A 5,723-nucleotide genomic window follows, 5' to 3' on the forward strand; every position below is an offset into this window, starting at 1 on the left:
CAGAGGGGTAGTGGGGAGATGAGTCACCAAGTTTCTAATGTAGGATGATCTGGGTTTTTTTTTCCACTTCATTAGATTATCCATTTGTTATTTCCTTTGGCACTTCCAGTTTATCCCATTACATCCACTGTCACAGTTAATATCTTTGAACTTTCACATCCTTGTGTGGGCACATGAGGTTCCCAAGGGTTGACATTTTAAAGGGTTGAATAGAAAATTATGTCCATTCATAATTTTAACTATTTTTGCCAAATTGCTTTCCAAAGAGTCTGTATTAATTCACACTTCCAGCAGTAGTGTATTGGAATTCTGTCCATCACTCCATCTTTGTCAGTAAATAAATCGTCTCCCTACTCCACTCACCAAGCTCATCCCGTCCTGTGAACCCTCATAAGACTGTCTTTTCTGCTGCTTATGCAATCGCTGGTTCATCCTGCCTTACATTCTATTTGTTTTGTTTGTGTCTTCTGCCCTCTCAAGTAGAAGGTGAATGTATCAAAAACAATGGTTTCCTTCTATTCATTTTTGTATCCTCAGATGTCTTCCTTACCAAACATAGAACCCTCCAGTACTTAGGAGTAACGATTCTGAAGGCAGAAATGAGTTGAGCTTCCTAAATCTTAGGAAACTTTATAGAACTAGAATGCCTCGTGGTATCACAGGGCTGACCAATCTGTCACCCTTCAATAGAATAACGATTTTTAATAGCTCCAGTAGATTAAATAAAGCATTTTGAAGATTTTAGCTTCTTATTATTACCAGTCACCTCTCCTTTCCTCGTTGTTTCTCCTAAGGTAACAAAAGCTATCACAATAACATTCGTTTCTTAATGTCTGACAAATAGACAATAAGGGTTCCTCTGCACATAACCTACAGGTATGCTATGGTCTGTATCGCTGAAATATTATAGTTAAGCTTGAAAAACTAAAAGATGCTTCGTTCTCTCCTAAATCTAGGTTCTTAAAGAACCTCTGAGACTTAACGCAGCCCAGTACTAAAAGGGACCCACTTAATGCTCTAAGCTTGATAATCACATTAGCAGCTCTACCTATTTATAAAAAGTGGTTAAGCATGAGCAGTGTTGTGGTTAAAGTGCTCAGTTACTAATTAAAAGGTTGGTAGTTCAACCCACCAGCTACTCTTTGGTAGAAGGATGGGGCCGACTGCTTTCATAAAGATTTTCAGCCTAGGAACCCTTATGGGGAAGTTTTATTTGTCATAAGGCTGCTATGATTCAGAATTGACTTCACAACAGTGAACTTTTGTTGTTATTATTTTGCTTGGCCTTTCTCCTTAGGACAGTGGTTCTCAACCTTCCTAATGCCATGACCCTTTCATATAGTTTCTCATGCTATGGTGACCCCCCCAAACCATAAAATTATTTTTGTTGCTACTTCTTAACTGTAATTTTGCTACTGTTATGAATCAGATGACCCCTGTGAAAGGGTCATTCGGCCCCCAAAGGGGTCTCGTCCCACAGATTGAGAACCACTGCCTTAGGGTGCTAGAGGGGGGCAGTGTTCTAACAATGGCAACATTAACAATCTTTTCTTAGTTCAGCATCTCCCATTATCACTGTTAAAATACCAGTATATATTTAAAAATGCCAGTATACAGTATCAAGGAAAAATGTTACCTCTGTAAAGCCAAGGAACTCATCAGGAGAAAGATCAATGTCATCTTTCAAACTTAATTCAGAGGAATATATTTGGACCCAATTTATAAAGATCATAGGATCGTCTTCTGTCTGTATAGCTGTGTGAAGGCAGAGGTTGAAGAAGGAGGTTCTAGTGGGAGCATTCATTTATCTGATCTCCATCTTTTCCAATACTACATATTTCATTTGACACAAAGCACCTTCAAGAATTTCCAATTATTTTAAACTTGTTAGAGCCAAGATCAATAACTCTTTCTAATGATTCCAGTATGCCTCACTTCCATACACCATGGGACCACTACAAATTCTAATTAATATACTTTTAAAGGCTAAAAGCAAAAAGAATATGGGGGATTAGCAAGGATAATCTCTAAACAATCTAGCTATAGAGAATTAAAAGGAGCAAGCAAGAAACCAAGTCTTTATTCAGAACCCTGGATTTGTACTCTAATCTGTTTGAAAATAACATCAAGTGCCTGGTAGTTAACAAAGAGGGAAGTCAACTGTGTTCCATTCACTCCCACAGTTTGCTCACTTCTTTCTTTATATTAAGTTTCTATAACCTGAATGCTTACTAAGAGTTCATATTAAATCATGGGAGAGGTGAGGGAAGTGCTGAGCATTGTGGTTTATGTTTAGATTATTCATATATGGTGATCCCATCTTCCTACTCAACATCCTAGAAACAAATCCTATGCAGGAAGCCAGTTCTTGAAAGCCCCTTTCTGAACACCGCTGAACAAGTCATGTTCTTCCAGGAGAACATCTATGCAACAAAACCCGGTATATGCTTCATGGAAAAAGTGGCAATGATGAACAAATAATCCCCACTCTGCTTGGTGCCCTGAGAACCATAAAACTACAAAGAAAATGTAGAATGACAGCACAACCACATATTATACCTCCACCTCCATATGAGCCAGCAGAAAAGCACGCGCCTGAGGCGAGGAAAGGGAGATGAATACAGGAGAAATGGAAAACAGAGGGGCATTGTCCTTTGCTTCTTTTATTAAGGCTGTTCACCTCAATATGGTTGATGAACACCATAGTTTAGTCGCTATCAGTAAATTACATAGTAGGTCCTCAATTTTTGTTAATTGTGGAGTTTCCTAAAACATTCATGTTTAGAGTTAAATATTTCACCATTTACTTAGCTTGTTTCTTTGGACAATGACCTTGTTCCATCATCCTATGATCTAAACCTACACGATCGCACGAGCCAAACCTTGGAAGAAGCATTGTGTCTAGTATGCTCACTAGTTAAATTATTAGCAGAATGAGTACCAATGATACCAGAAATTCAGTGAGGGCCATACTTTTCTAAAGTTTTGCTTTCCTCAGCACATTTGCATCCACTAAAGTGTTGCTCTAAAGGGTAAAATTATAAAATTAATTTTAATCTTAGGAATAATTTTAGGAACACCACACTTGACAGCAAGCAACCACATATTAATTTTCCCCAAGATTCTCAATCTATTGCTTTAAAGTGCATAGAATAACAATACTATTGTTCTTCTCAGAACCCAGGGAAGGAAATCACTAGAGAATTGCCAATGATGATTTATGCCTTCATTGGTGAACTCTACTCAATGAGTTTATCAGCTATTCTGATTATTTTATGAATTAGATTTAATTGTTGCTTTTAAACACGTTTTTGTTCCAAATGATAGGCTAGACTAAGAGGATACAAAGATGACTAAAACATAATACCTTTCCTTAAGATATTTATGGTTTGATGAGAATATCATTTAAAATAAAAATTATTTCATTCGTGGATAATACTAATTATATATATGATACTGGTTGGTTTTATCATCAGATTTAACATGGACTAATAATACAGTTTCCTTTTGCTTTTGAGAATTTTACTTCCAGAAGGTGGTTTTTATTTTATTGAACCCTAAACCCCAAGTGCTAAGGACTGTGACTACAAAAGGTAGTTGGAGAAGCCCTTTGGTTGGTAAGCAGATGGAAAAACATTAAGGTGAGGTCTTAATCTCCCCTTAGGAAAAGCTAGCCCATTAGTGAAGGCAAAGCCCCCTTAGAATCCTAATTTCAAACAGGACACAAACTACCCAAACCTACCCTATATCCAAGGCTATTTTGATAAGCAAAACAACAACAGCAAAACAAAACCAAAAAAAACCCTCATCAGATTAGTTTGGGCTGAAATGCTTGTGTCTTAAATAGCTATGAGCCTAATTGATAGAAGATATTAATTGCAGTAATCTTCAACTACATGGCAAAATGAAGTCCATAAGCACATATGAAGGGATTTAACAAAGTCCATGGAAAAATTCAATTTTAAAAACCCTCTTAAAAGACATTAGAAATTGTATAGAAACTTCCCTTCTAACTATGGGCACACATCTAATAGTTTTTTAGTGCTTAAACCTAGTATCAAATGGAAATATTTCTCCAAGAATCTCAATTATGCTATTTGCTCATTCAGAAAAATCAAATCCTTTCTTCACATATAATGCAAAAATAAATTTCTGTTCACTCAATGATCAAAAAACTAATGAGACCCAAACAAATGATACTTTAGTAAACTTTAAGATGATTAAATTACTCTGAGATGATTAAATGATTTTCATTGGTAAAATGTAAGCAACTTTAGAGATATCATGCAATTAGAATAAGTAAAAATATCATGTAACTTTCCTTCCTCAAAGCCCCAATTACTATTATAAAACAATACTCACTCCTCAGTTTGACATTGTAGGCTTTTTATTATCCACGCATAACATTATGCCACATCTTTTATATGGGCACGTCAGCCAAAGCAGAGTAAACATCTGACACACTGGATTTTCCATCATGAGATTAAAAAGTCCAGGAATTGTGCTTTAATCACATGAACAGTCTTAGATCTGACTAGAATCCATATTGTATTATCAAGGTGAATAAAATGTTCATTGCGCCCCGTGAGTGAAGATTGTGGAAGCTGTCTGAAAGAGGTCTCTATTGAAAGGTCAATAGTATTTGGAGAAAGGGCAAGCTCTGTGGATATCTAGCTGGAATAATCATTGGCGCACTTTTGAATGCAACCTGTTTCTAGGTGAGAAAATGTGGTTCATTGACTATGTTTTGAACTGAGTGTTTGAACATGAACACAGCTGCAGTAGCATATGTAATTGTGTTCCTTTACGTCTGTTCTTGGGGTTAGGACTTTTGGACTCATCCACTGCCATTGAGTCAATTTCAACTCAGGGCAACCCTATATTTGGCTCCGAGACTGTGCATGTTTACCAGAACAGACGGCCGAATCTTTTTCCTGGGGAGCAGTTGGTGGGTTTTAACTACGAACCTCGTGGCTCATCACCCAATTCCTAATGCACAGCATCACAGGACTTCTTTTGGGCACAGAGTTTATACAATGTTTCCTAGAAATGTATGTGCAGCTATGAAAAGCAACATTCTTTGTTGTCGTGCATAGATCATTTTGTTGGTTATTTGTCTGCTAGGTGAGGAACTAGCCTATTGAAGTCCTCGCAATTGGACCAGTAGGTAACACAATGATAAAGAGAGAAACGTTTGAAGTTGCCAAGGATCTCTTCTTGTGTAGATCCACAAGCAATGCTCATGGAACCAACAGCCAAGAGCTCAAACAAAGGGTTGCATGTGGGTGAATCTGATGCCCCAAACCTCTTTAAATTGTTGAAAAGCAAAGATGGTACTTTGAGAACTAAGATGCATGTGACCCAGGCCATGCATTTTCCATGGTCTCATATGAATGTGAAAGTTGGACATTGGATAAGGAAAACCGAAGAAGAAACAATGCATGTAAATTATGGTGCTTACAAAAAATATTGAAAGTACCATGGGTTGCTAAAAACAAAACAATTCCCCCAAAAAAAATCTGTCTGCTTCTTAGAAGCAAGGATGGTGAGGCTTCCTCTCATGTGCGTTGGCCTATTTATCAGAAGAGCTCAGTCCGTGGAAAAGAACATCATGCTTGCTGGAGAAGAGGGGCAGAACGAAAGGACGACTATTGACCAGATGGGTTGACGCCGTGGCCGCAACAATGGGCTCAAACATAGGAAGAATAAGGAGGACGGTGCAG

Source organism: Echinops telfairi, unplaced genomic scaffold (genome assembly GCF_000313985.2).
Source record: "Echinops telfairi isolate 266 unplaced genomic scaffold, ASM31398v2 ScPeMD7_7420;HRSCAF=8458, whole genome shotgun sequence".
Taxonomy (NCBI): Eukaryota; Metazoa; Chordata; class Mammalia; order Afrosoricida; family Tenrecidae; genus Echinops; species Echinops telfairi.